General features: G+C 38.7%; 1 pseudogene; it reads right to left on the bottom strand.

Moving 5' to 3' along the window:
- LOC100354939 (NADH dehydrogenase [ubiquinone] flavoprotein 2, mitochondrial-like) overlaps window positions 1–14,488 on the bottom strand; it is a 150,329-nt pseudogene that overhangs the window by 30,853 nt on the left and 104,988 nt on the right.

The raw sequence follows: 14,488 nt of genomic DNA, 5'->3' as shown, positions 1-14,488 counted from the left end.
AGGGAAAGGAAACAGTGGAAAAGTCCAAGACCTGATGGCTTTACTACTGAATTCTACAGAACATTCAAAGAGGGAGTAATTCTAACACTATTCAAACTATTCAAAAATATTGAACAATATGGAATTCTGCCAAACTCTTTTTATGAGACCAGCATTACTTTGATACCAAATCCAAATAGACATGACATGAAAACTACAGACCTATATCCTTGATGAACATAGATACATATTCTCAACAAACTACCAGCAAATCAATTGCAAAACTACATCAAAAAGAACATCCATCAAAATCAAGGATTTATCCCAGAAATGCAAAGCTGATTCAACAGTACAAATCAAAAAACATAATAAATCTAACAGAATGAATAATGAAAAATATATGTGCATTTCAGTAGATACAGAGAAACCATTTGATCATATTCAACACCCCTTCATGATAAAACCCTCCAGAAATTTACATATACAAGGAACATCCCTCAAAATATGAAAGGCTTCATATCACAAACCAACAACCAATATCATGCTGAATCTGGAAAATGATGAACTCCTCAGATCTAGAACCAAACAAGGATGTCCACCTTCACCACTCTTATTCAACATAGTACTGGAAATTTTAGCAAGAGTAGTTAAGGAGGAGAAAGAAATAAAGGGTATCAAAACTGGAAAGGACTAAGTCAAATTATCCATGTTTGCAGATGACATGATGTTGTACATGGAAAAATCTAAACATCTACCAATAAGTTGTTGGTATCAATAAACCAACTGAGCAAAGTTGTAGATTACAACTAAACATACAGAAACAGTAGTTGTTATGTATGTGAAAGATTAACAAACAGAAAGGTAAATCAAGCAGAAAAATCATATTTCTAATAGCCAGAAAAGTTCAAATATTCAGTAATATTCAAATATTTAGGAAATTCCAAATATTTAGGAATAAATTTAATCATGCAATAGGATAAATTTAATAATTTCTTTAAGAAATTTAAGAAATGACAGATCTCTACAATGAAAATTATTAAACATTGATGAAAGATATCATAAAAGACACAAAAAATGGAAAGATATTTCTTGCTCATGAATTGGGAGAATCAATATTATTAAAATGTCATACTACCTTCTGTATATAAAGAGAAACGAAAATGAATCTTGATGTGAATGGAAGGGGAGAGGGAGTGGGAAAGGGGAGGGTTGCGGGTGGGAGGGACGTTATGGGGGGTTAAGCCATTGTAGTCCATAAGCAGTACTTTGGAAATTTATATTCATTAAATAAAAGTCTAAAAAAAAAGAAATATAAAAAATGAAAAAAATGTCATACTACCTAAAGCAATTTACAGATTCAATGGAATCTCTATCAAAATATCAATGACATTCTTAAAAGTGCTAGAAAAAATAATCTTAACATTCATATGAAATCACAAAATACCACAAATAGCCAAAGGGACCCTCAGCAAGGAAAAAAAAAAAAAAAAACTAGAGGCATCCTAATACCTGATTTCAAAACATACTACAAAACTATAGTAATTAAAACAGACAGGCACTGGCATAAATACCAATACATAGAGCAATGGAACAGAATAGAGAGCCCAGAATTAATAAATGTATATGCAGCCAACTGATTTTTGACAAAAGTGCTAAGACCACACAATGGAGTATATATAATCACTTCAGCAAATGGTGCTAGCAAAACTGGATGTATATAAATAGAAGAATGAAATTAAATCCATATCTCACACCATACACAAAAATCAGCTCAAGATGGATCACTGACCTAAATGTAAGACCTGAGACTTAGAAGTTCCTGGAAGAAAATGCAAGGGAAACACTCCAAGACATTTGTGTAGGGGATGACTTCTTGGACAAGATCTACAAAGCACAAGCAACAAAAACTAAACAAATGAGAATGCATCAAACTTGGAAGCTTTTGCATAACAAAGGAAATGATCAACGGGTGAAGAGCTATCCAACAGAATGGGTATTTACATATTTGCAAACCACCTATCTGACAAAAGATTAATATTCCAAATAAAGCAAAAAAAAAAAAAAAAACTCAACAGCAACAAAAACAGTCATTATGTTTCAGAAATGGGCAAAGGACTTCCATAGACAGTTCTCAAAAGAAGAAATACAAATAGCCAAAAAGTATATGAAAAAAGGTTCAACATTACTAGCCATCAGGGAACTGCAAATCAAAACCACAATGAGATATCTCCTCAACCCTGTCAGAATGGCTAAAATCAAAACACAGAGAGTAACAAATGCTGGTGAGGATGTGAACAAATGGGGACACTTATAAACGGTTGGTGGGAAGGCAAATTAGTGCAGCCACTGTGGAAAACAGTGTGGAGATGTCTGAGAAAACTAGAAATAGACTTGGCTGATGACCCAGTTGTATCCAAAAGACCTGAACACAATGAATCAGAAATATCTGCAACTCTAGCAGCACAGTTCACAGTAGCCAAAATGTGGAGCAAGCCAAGCTGTCCATCATAAGATGAATGGATAAGAAAATATGTTTATGCAGTCTATTGTTGATGGGCATTTGGGTTGATTCCAGGTCTTAGCTATTGTGAATTGAGCTGTAATAAACATTAAGGTGCAGACAGCATTTTTGTTTGCCAATTTAATATCCTTTGGATAAATTCCAAGGAGTGGGCCGGCGCCGCGGCTCACTAGGCTAATCCTCCGCCTAGCGGCGCCGGCACACCGGGTTCTAGTCCCGGTCGGGGCACCGGATTCTGTCCTGGTTGCCCCTCTTCCAGGCCAGCTCTCTGCTGTGGCCAGGGAGTGCAGTGGAGGATGGCCCAGGTGCTTGGGCCCTGCACCCCATGGGAGACCAGGAAAAGCACCTGGCTCCTGGCTCCTGCCATCGGATCAGCGCGGTGCGCTGGCCGCAAGAGCGCCGGCCACGGCGGCCATTGGAAGGTGAACCAACGGCAAAGGAAGACCTTTCTCTCTGTCTCTCTCTCACTGTCCACTCTGCCTGTCAAAAAAAAAAAAAAAAAAAAATTCCAAGGAGTGGGATGGCTAGGTTGTATGATAGGGTTATATTCAGGTTTCTGAGGAATCTCCAGACTGACTTCCATAGTGGCTTACCCAGTTTGCATTCCCACCAACAGTGGGTTAGTGTCCCTTTTTCCCCACATCCTTGCCAGCGTCTGTTGTTGGTAGATTTCTGAATGTGAGCCATTCTCACTGGGGTGAGGTGAAACCTCATTGTGGTTTTGATTTGCATTTGTCTGATTGCTAGTGATTTTGAACATTTTTTCATGTGCCTGTTGGCCATTTGGATTTCCTCTTTTGAAAAATGTCTATTGAGGTCCTCGGCCCATCTCTTAAGTGGGTTGTTTGTTTTGTTGTTGTGGAGTTTCTTGATCTCATTGTAGATTCTGGTTATTAATCCTTTATTTGTAGCATAGTTTACAAATATCTTTTCCCATTCTGTCAGTTGCCTCTTCACTTTCTTGACTGTCTTTTGCAGTACAGAAACTTCTCAATTTGATGCAATCCAAATAGTTAATTTTGGCTTTGACTACCTGTGCCTCTGAGGTCTTTTCCAAGAAGTCTTCGCCGGTGCCGATATCTTGCAGTGTTTCTCCAATGTTCTATAATAATTTGATAGTGTCAGGTTGTAGATTTAGGTCTTTAATCCATGTTGAGTAGATTTTTGTGCAAGGTGTAAGGTAGGGGTCTTGCTTCATGGTTCTGCATGTGGAAATCCAATTTTCCCAACACCATTTATTGAATAGACTGTCCTTGTACTCTATAGAATACTATACAGCAGTCAAAAACAATGAAACCCAGTCATTTGCAACAAAATGGAAGAATCTAAAAAACATCATGCTGAGTGAAATAAGCCAGTCCCAAAGGGACAAATATCATATGTTCTCCCTGATCAGTGACAACTAACCAACCACAAAAAAGGAAACATGTTGAAGTGAAATGGACACTATGAGAAAGAGTGACTTGATCAGCCCTTGTCCTGACTGTTGATGTACAATGTAATACTTTATCCATTTTAGTATTTTTTTAGTTCTAGTTAATACTATTGGTTGAACTCTGTAATCAACACACATTTATTCTTAGGTGTTAAAATTTAACTGAAAAGTGATCCCTGTTAAATATAAGAGTGGGAATAAGAGAGGGAGGAGATGTACAATTTGGGACATGCTAAATCGGACTTGCCCCAAATAGTGGAGTCAGAAATGTGCCAGGGGATTCCAATACAAACCCATCAAGATTGCATGTACTGATGCCATCTCACTAGTCCAAGTGATCAATCAATTTCAATTCACAATTGATCATACTGATAGGTCTAAGAGTCAAAGGGATCACACAAACAAGACTATTGTCTGCTAATACTAACTGATAGAATAAAAAAGGGAGAGAACAATCCAACATGGGAAGTGGGATACACAGCAGACTCGTAGAATGGCAGATGTCCTAAACAGCACTCTGGCCTCAGAATCAGCCCTTAAGGCATTTGGATATGGCTGAAGAGCCCATGAGAGTATTTTAGGCATGGAAAGCCAAGACGCTCTGCCAAAAAAAAAAAAAAAAAAAAAAAAAAAAAATTAAAAAAATTAAAAAATAAGAGGACCTAAATGAAAGGTCTTTGCAAGTGAGATCCCAGTAGAAAGAACGGGCCATCAAAGAAAGAGGTACCTTTCTCTGAAGGGAGGAGAGAACGTCCACTTTGACTATGACCTTGTCTAAATAAGATCGAAGTCAGCGAACTCAAAAGGCTTCCATAGCCTTGAAACTCATGACAAGAGCCTAGGGAGATTTCTGATGCCATAAACAAGAGTGTCAAATTGTTAAGTCAACAACAGGAGTCACTGTGTACTTATTCCTTATGTGAGATCTCTGTCCTTAATGTGTTGTCCAATGTGAATTAATGCTGTAACTAGTATTGAAACAGTATTTTACACTTTATGTTCTGTGTGGTTGCAAACTGATGAAATCTTTACTTAATATATACTAAATCGATCTACTGTATATAAAGATAATTGAAAATGAATCTTGATGTGAATGGAATGGGAGAGAGAGCGGGAGATGGGAGGGGTGCAGGTTGGAGGGAAGTTATGGGGCGGAAAAGCCATTGTAATCCATAAACTATACTTTGGAAAATTATATTTACTAAATAAAAGTTTTTTAAAAAAAGAAAAAAAGATGTTTATAGACACAATGGAATATTATTCAATTGTAAAAAATAAAATTCTGCCATTTATAGCAAAATGGATGTAACTGGAGTAAATTATGTTGAGTGAAATAAGCTGGACCCAGAAAGACAAATACTGCATGTTCTCCCTTATATATAGGGCTAAAATTTTAAAAATAAACAAAAAAGAAAGAAGAAAGAGATGTCTGTGTGTACCAGTGTTACTGTAAATATAGTTTTGTAAAACTTTAATACCTTTATCAAACACATGGTCAATAATATTGTACTACTGAAATCGGAGATGACCACCTAAAATTCAAACAAAAATGTGGCTCTTTAGTGTTCCCTAGAAGTGCCATCGGGGTGCCATATGTGCTAACGGAATTTGGGGTGCCATACAATTTCACCATATACTTACTAATAAATCCCCAATATTAATAAGCGCAAGAGGGTTCCTGCCTAATATTTAAAGAAGAGTTCTAAATACCGGCACAGATAAACGAGGCAGCATGGTACATTTTAGGCTTTTATTTAGTGCGAAAGGTGCATAGGAAAGTGAAAGCTTTATCTAAGAGAGAGGTAAATCTGGGTTCATACTGAGCACCAGGAACCACCCACATGGAGGAGCATCTAGGCCAGGAAGCCTGAAGGAGCAGGGCTACAGCAAGCCCCCTCCTGCCAATAGGCCAGGGAAAAGAGAAGGGGGCCTGATAGACTGCGTCCCAGGCTTTTAACCACAGGGGAGTGGTTAATTAACCTGATTGGCTGGTGGGCACACAGGTGTGGCCAGGTGGGGGCATGAGGTCACACAGGGGCATGGCGAAGGCGTGGTCTTCCAGCTCACAAACCTAATCCATTTTAACCTATATGCCTGCCTACTTCACTACCACAGATTTAATGATTTGTGATTACTTTAAAATTTACTGTATGTGAGTGAACTGGTCATTTTTCCATTCAATTATTGTTTATAGCTCTTACCTATATTCCCACTGAGGGTCTTTTTGCCTTTTAATTATTTTATACAGAAGCTTCAGATTTATTTGTCCTGTGACAGTTTTACTGTTGTATATGAATGAAAGGCCTGCTTGCACACCAAATCCAGGTCTCAACCCAAGAGGTAAGAACTCCAGCTGGCTCACAAGAGAGGTGTCCCTTCCTTGGCCAGGTTTTGGAATTTTGCCAGCCTTCAGCTCATCCACAGTTTCTTCAATATCCTTAGATGTTAGAACCTCATAGTAGTTGTCATTAATTTGAATTATCGGTGCATTTTACACAGGCCCCTAGATATTCCACCTGTTTAAGAGTGAAGCTTGCCAGGTGTAGTTTTCCCAACCTTTGTTCCCAGCTTTTTCTGAATAGCCTCCAGTACTCCCTCAGAGTCTTGAAGCATGCAAGGTAGTAGTGCAGACCTGAACGTAGCATTTTCCAACTGACTTTAGATAATACATGGTGTAAAAGGTGGCTGCCTCATATACTCTCATTGGAGGTACTTGTAAAACTTCTCCAACCTTGTTCACAGCAGATAGCAAACCATCTATTCTGCCTCTGGGCTAAGTACAGGACAGGAAGCCCAGCTGCTGGATAGTTTTTTTTTTTTTTTTTTTTTTTTTTTTTACATTGACCTCTGTCCTCATTTTTTTTCAGGTGGTGTGAAATCAAATGGGCTATCTGGGTTATTCTCAGGAGTATCTCTGTGCTCCTACAGCTCCATTTGCACAGCTGTGTTATGCAAACTCCTTATATGTTTTCCCCACTGGGTAGTGAAGTCAGCCTGGTCAAGCTATTCACCTTTCCCAGCACATTTTTGCTTTTTCCTGGTTAAACTTCTTATTCAGTGAAGTATTAAGCCTTTTTATTGTAATGTAATTTTAAAATGTTATCTCAAAAACTTAAAAAGAAAAAGAGAAAGAAAGAAGGTGGGAAGGAGAGAGATGAAAGGAGGAATGGAGGAATGGGATATCATTATGTTCTTAGAATATTATCTACAAATCATATTGAATCTGTTAAAAATTCATTAAGAATTTAAAAGAGAACATCAGAAAATAAGTAAAGATGCCTGTTTGCTTTCCTAGTCCCAGTTGAAGTTAAAATAAAAACACATGACCTAAGTCCACAAATAAGATGTACCAGCCTCAGACTTTGATCAAGAAGTAGTGATGCTGTGACTAGAATATATATTAAATTCCGCCAGGAGACCATGGTGATAACACCGTGAGATTCCTTGGCTGGTAAGGGTAGAAGCTTTCTGTGATATCCGGGGTCACTGGGCTTGAATGAAAATCAATGCGCTTTTACAGATAGTTTTGTTGCACAGTGTCCTGACTGGCTATATTCTTACAGCTCATTCATGCCATCAAGATATGGATACCACATTAATAACAGTGTGGTTCCTTTTTAGACTACTCAAATCTTGTTCTGTTTCTCTCATTTTCTTCTGTACCTCTTGCTCAGTTTCTCCGGTTCTGTCTTTTTGATTGGTGATCTGGCTAGAAGGAATGTCTGGACTTGGTTTTGCCCCTGAATCATTCTTAATTCCATTCTTTGTCATTTGAGTAAAAGTCTTTCTTATTTCCTTATTTAGCGCGATTCTTTAAATGCATGAATCCAGCCCAGGTACAGACTCTGGGTTCCTAATTATCTGTATAGAGGAATCTGTATCTAGCACCAAGAGCTAGGTACTATGAAGGCATTTTGGTAAACTTACTTTTCTCATCAACTTTCATGCATTTACTCCATCTATTTTCATGTATTTAATAGCAAACTCTCAAAGATGTTTAGAATTTGGTTCAGAAGATTTTATGTTATTGTGTAACTTTAATAACTGTAAAAGGAATGTACTAGGTGTTTAATAATACACAAAGGTATGTACTAATTATAAGGTAATGTTACAAATTTTGCCACCAATGGAAGACAAATATAGCAGCTATTATAAACATACATTCTAGAATATCAGAAAGTAAAAATTCTTGTTAAAGAAATATTCAAGGACCACTAAATATACATTGATCAGTGTGCAATATAATTCAAAAATGACATATCATCTTCTCTATTTTAATTTTTTTCTATGGATAATGAAATATAATCAGCCATCTGATCAGTAATCCCTTGCTACTTAGATTAGGGTTGCATACAGAAAACAGGAAAGAAACAACACTTTGATGAAGAAAAGGGGCTATTACTAAGGATGTAAATAGAATGGAAAGAAGAATGAGAGAAAGGAGGTGGGTCTTGAGGTGGGCTTCATCTTCTGGCTGTTAAGGGCACCAACTCACCTATTCCTTGGTTCCTCAAGGAGTTTAAGATCATAAAGTCACTGCTGAACTCTGCTATAGCTAAATGACAAGTCTTTAAGCCAAGCCACTCCATCTCAGGGCTCCCAGGAGAGGCTCCTAAAAACCCCATTCAGGCCCCATCAGCTTACAAAGCTCTACACATCAAACAGTGTTTTATTGAATAGCTTAGTGAAGGATTCTGCTTCCACAGTGCCTATGCAGGAAGCTCAGTGGACATGATTTCTGTTGTGTCCAAAATACTGTAATGAATTTGATAAGAATGGGCAGAATGACTTCTTCAGTCTAGATTGTCCACAGAGTTTGAAAAATCTGCTAGAATAAACTTCACCAACAATTGTCCTTTTGACCTGATGGCCATCAGTGCAAACAGTAATGTTCTTCCTGTTAATTTTGAACTATCCAAACAGAGCTCAAGTAGTAGGTCATCAGTAAATGAAAAGTTTCATGATTTAGGTGAGAATAAACACAATGGACTTGCAAAGACTTACATTAAGGACCTGGAAATCTACTTAAAATCACTAAGTGGAGGCCGGCGCCACGGCTCAACAGGTTAATCCTCCACCTAGCGGCACCGGCACACCAGGTTCTAGTCCCGGTCGGGGCGCCGGATTCTGTCCCGGTTGCCCCTCTTCCAGGCCAGCTCTCTGCTATGGCCCCGGAGTGCAGTGGAGGATGGCCCAAGTGCTTGGGCCCTGCACCCCATGGGAGACCAGGAGAAGCACCTGGCTCCTGCCATTGGATCAGCGCGGTGCGCCAGCCGTGGTGGCCATTGGAGGGTGAACCAACGGCACAGGAAGACCTTTCTCTCTGTCTCTCTCTCTCTCACTGTCCACTCTGCCTGTCAAAAAAAAAACAAAAACAAAAACAAAAAAAAAACCACTAAGTGGAGATAAAAGTTGGAGCTAGCTAGTTTGAACCAGAATCTGCAAAGAGAAATGTAAAGAAAACTGATGACACTTATACACTGTCAACTAAGGAAGAAAGAAGATTGTGAGCAGCCCATTCCTTGGAAGAAGGAACTGTACAGAATTGATATGATGGGCTGGCGCCATGGCTCACTAGGCTAATCCTCCGCATGCAGTGCTGGCACCCCGGGTTCTAGTCCTGGTTGCTCCTCTTCCAGTCCAGCTCTCTTCTGTGGCCCGGGAGGGCAGTGGAGGATGGCCCAAGTGCTTAGGCCCTGCACCCACATGGGAGACCAGAGGAAGCACCCGGCTCCTGGCTTCGGATTGGCACAGCATCCGCTGTGGTGACCATTAGGGGAGTGAACATGGCAGCCCCAGAACCCACAGCAATTGTCTGTAGGCTACTTTCAGGGTGCCAGTTTCTAGGGCCAAGTGAAATGAATAGGATCCTACCTTTCTTGTGGGCTATCAGGCCTTGAGGATGCCAGTTTCTAGAAGGAGGTAAGAATCCTGAGTTTTGGAACCTCTTACAATAAATATACAAATCTTGTCAGACAGTAAACCATATTTTACTAATGATAACCTATATACTAGATAGTGCTTTGCTGTCTTAGAACAAATTTCTCATTAAATCCTCCAAGGTCATCATGACAGTTCACTTAGTTAAAATTTTGCTAAGTTGAACATGAATTAGAAAGAGGCATAAGACTGCAAAGGAAGCAAATAAAGGAAAGGTAAAACTTTCTCATTATGTTTTGTTCTCTTTTGTAAAAAGGATTTTTATTTATTTATTTGAGAAGTAGAGTTACAGACAGTGAGGGAGAGACAGAGAGAAAGGTCTTCCATCCGCTGGCTCACTCCCCAAATGGCTGCAACAGTTTGAGCTAGGCAGATCCAAAGCCAGGATCCAGGTGCTTCTTCCTGGTCTCCCATATGGGTGCAGGGGCCCAAGCACTTGGGCCATCTTCTACTGCTTTCCCAGGCCACAGCAGAGAGCCAGATTGGAAGAGGAGCAGCCAGGACTAGAACTGGTGCCCATATGGGATACTGGTGCTGCATGTGAAGGATTAACCTACTGCACCACGGAGTCGGCCCCTATTTTTTTTTTTTTTTTTAATGTGTCTATACGAAAACTCTGGGAGCTGGTGCTGTGGTACAGTAGGTTAAGCCTCCACCTGTGGCACCAGCATCCCATGTGGGCACTGGTTCTTCTCCCGGATGCTTCTCTTTCAATCCAGCTCTCTGCTTATGGCCTGATAAAGCAGTAGAAGATGGTCCAAGTACTTAGGCCCCTGCATCCACCTGGGAGACCTGAAGAAGCTCCTGGCTCCTGGCTTCAGATCAGCTCAGTTCCAGCCACTGCAGCCATCTGGGGAGTGAACCAGTGGGTGGAAGATCTCTGTCTCTCCCTTTCTCTGTTTCTAACTGTGCCTCTTGAATAAATAAATACATATTAAAAAAAAAAAACTATGAAGTACTCCACTGTGATTTCTGTAAAGTCTTCATTATTTTACCTTTTGGATTTAGAAGTATAACAATTTTTGTGAATGAATTATTTCACTTAAGTGGCATTGGAACAACTGGATGGATATTTTGAAAGAGATAAATTATGATGTATTACTTATACCCCATAAGTGTTTAAATTCTAGATCTGAAATTCTTGTGCTACTAAAAAGCCATACAAGTAATAAAAACAAGAAAATAAAGAACAGACCAAGGACATCGTATTGAACTGAAGACCTTCTTTGTATATGCCCATCCTCCATATTGTTTAGGCTTAGCCTGTCGCAGTCATATGGCAGTACAAAAAGATTTTTTAGTGTTTTGTACCCTTGCCCTTCAGCAGGCTAGTAGAGTGTTCATGATGAGCTGAATAAAGCAGGTCAAGATTTATTATTGTTTACAAACTTTGCAATTTCATCCAATGAAACAAAGCAAAAACAAAAGAGAATAAAGACTTTACCTCTGAAATTTCATTGAAAAATTACTTTGTTCTTTGCTTTCAAATTTTCAGTGGAAATCCACATTTTTTTTTCTTTAAAGATTTAGTTATTTATTTGGAAGTCAGAGTTACACAGAGAGAGAAGGAGAAGCAGAGAGAGTTTTTAATCCGCTGGTTCACTCCCCAATTGGCCGCTACAGCCAGAATTATGCCAATCTGAAGCCGGAGCTTCTTCCGGATCTTTCATATGAATGCAGAGGCCCAAGCACTTGGGTCACCTTCTACTGCTTTCCCAGGCCATAGCAGAGAGCTGGATCGGAAGTGCAGCAGCTGGGACTTGAACAGGTTCCCACATGGGATGCCGGCACTGCAGGCATCAGCTTTACCTGCTATGCCTCAGCACTGGTCCCCAGTCCACATGTTTTGAAAGGTATAGCAATGCAGTCCTTCTCTGTTGACCTTGATTTCCTCAGATTCTGAAGGGAACTTTCAGTAACCCTTAAAGTGAGGTTGAAGGGAATATTCCACAGGAGAGAAGCAGTGCTAAGCCAAAGGAAAGGTGACATTTTGAAATGCACTGTAGCTTACTGGAAGCTGTTGTGCAGACCTGCTGACTGCTGACTTGGAGAGCATTTGGTGATTCCTACAAGTCTAGGGCTCAAGATCTGTTCTTGTACTTTGGAAAAAAGGAACTTTTGTTGCCTCACATATAAATCAACTGTCCTGCAATAGATCCAATATTTTCCTTCTCAATAAGCATAGAAGTCGACTCTGAAAGATAATTATGGAGCTGAAATATAACATTATTTATCTCTTTTTATTCTACCATAAGAAATTAAATGAAGACAAATCTCCACTTAACAAAGAAATGAACAGCATGCATTTTGCTTTTCAAGGGGTTATTCCTAGGAGATTATGGAATTCTTACCAGTGCTCTGGTGAATTTCTCTAATACTAGATTATGTGTCTGTATGAATAAAGTCTTGAAATCGTTTTATGCTAGGTTTCATGAAAAAAAAAAAAAACCTGAAAACCACATGTATAAAAAATACAGCTGTTACTAGACAATTTTAAACCACATGGTTCTGTCATATGTAGGAAAATATTTTGATGACTAACTGTGGTCATCTTAACTAAGCATCACTTTTTCATTTTATAACTCGTTTCTTTAGAAAGAGGTTCCATTAACTTTGAGATCCCTCTTACCATGACCAGTAAGCAGCTAACGCGATTTTCCAAATCTCTATGGGCAGTTGTGATTTTCTGTAGAGGAGTTTCCTGAATGTTGAAATGCCCTTCCTGGTTCCCAATGACTAAGTTCCAAATTGGCTTGTATTTTTATACAAGACTTTGGAAAACGCTTTTTCCCAGGGAAACATTTCTAATGTTTCTGCAAAACTAGGTAAAACATAAATTGCCTGAAACTGAATGCTCTCCACATTTATGCCATGTGTTTGTGTGGTTCAGGCTCAAATGATGGAGAATTTATTTCTCACTCACAGCAGTAATTTTAGATTGATTGAACAACCCAGACACCTAGGGCATTTCTAAGACAGAGAATCAGTGTAGGAATGTGTCGGTGAGATGAGACTCAGTCCTGGCCAAGGTCTGGAAATAGTCAGTGTAACACTGAGAGTGTCTGGGGCTGGGCCCAGAGTTGACTTAAGACAGGAAATGTGTGCTCTATGGCTCTCTGTCAGACCTAGTTGGGTCTTAGATGTGCAGAAGTCACAGAACATACTTGGAGCTTTATAGCTCCAACTGGTAGATTCAACATTAAGCTTCCCTTTCCTGCTTTCTGACCTAATAGGAATTCTTTCCCAAGTTATGTTTAAATACTACCTAGTGTATTTTGGCTTTTTGTAATTAGAAAAGCAGAAGTCTACAACATGTGCCATGTCTCTGAATCTCAGACTGCAATGATATCATAACTAAAAGGAGCAACATTCATCACACGGGGCGGCTAGAAACAGGGGGAAAAGAGACTTTTCTGCAATAAAATCCATACCAAAACTGAAATGATTAGGAAAAAAATGCTGAAAGAAAATAAAGTGATCCTGACTAGTGCACTTCAAGACTTGGAAATATTTAAACTGAGCAAACTTGAATGTAGTTATGTACACATGTAATATCTATATAGATAATATACATGCAATGTATGTACATTTAATATATACAGAAATAATATGTACAAGAATACTTCAGAGAACTCATGGAAATGGAATCAAAAGTTCCTTTTAGTGCAAGTTTTTTGAAAACCATGTTTTTTTCATAACTCACATTTTCCATGAACTTTCTGAAGATCCAACATATAATTGGCATATTATGCTGCATTACAATTTAGTACATACTCTATAGTTTTCAAGAAATGCATAACTAAAACTAAATTTATCTATATGTGTAAGCAAATATTATACTTAGGAAAATGCACTTTGCTTTAATTTTAATAGGTACTTTAACACTTTTTCACTAGGGTTATTATTTTTAAAATAACCAACCTTCCCCCTTTTCATTTTGCTGAGCTTCAGGTTGAAACAGAAACCACATCAAAGGTGTGATGGAGAGGCAAATAACCTTGAAAGTTAAGCCGCTTTGCTGGGAAAGCCCAGAAACTTTCTCCCAAAGAAAACCCAGTATAAATCATGGAAGTGTGTTCCCAGTTTAGCAGACTGATGTTAAAAGGAAGCAGCCAAATATAGTTTAATCATTCTCATGAATATATGTTTAACTAAAAAAGAAGTGCAACATTTAGAGAACAAGAATAAAAAGCTAGAAACATTCTGTAAGATGCAAGTTAAGAGTTTCATATACAAATGGCTCTCAACTTATGATGGTTTAACTCGGGATTTTCCAGGTTATAATGGTGCAAAAGTGATATGCATTCAATGGAAACTGTGGTGTGAGTTCTGAGTTTCGTTTTTTTCCCACTTTATATATATATATATATATATAATGATATAATATATAATGATATATATATGCTCTGACTCTCTCTTGTCATGTGGGTACCATTAGCAATTACAGTTCACACTCAGCCTTGTGATAATGGGGGGTGGGGGGGATGATACTGTGCAATGTCCTGGGATGGCTGGTGGGTTACATGTAGTAAATGCATTTCCAACTTAGGATGTATGTCTACACGTTATCCCATCGTAAATAAAACAGCATGTGTAATCATTAAAATTTTAGA

The sequence above is a fragment of the Oryctolagus cuniculus genome, chromosome 3 (assembly GCF_051225735.1).
Source record: "Oryctolagus cuniculus isolate XC-2025 breed Fujian yellow rabbit chromosome 3, ASM5122573v1, whole genome shotgun sequence".
In the NCBI taxonomy this organism is placed as follows: Eukaryota; Metazoa; Chordata; class Mammalia; order Lagomorpha; family Leporidae; genus Oryctolagus; species Oryctolagus cuniculus.
The sequence above is the reverse complement of the archived record's forward strand: the minus strand, read 5'-3'. Positions and strand labels throughout refer to the sequence as shown.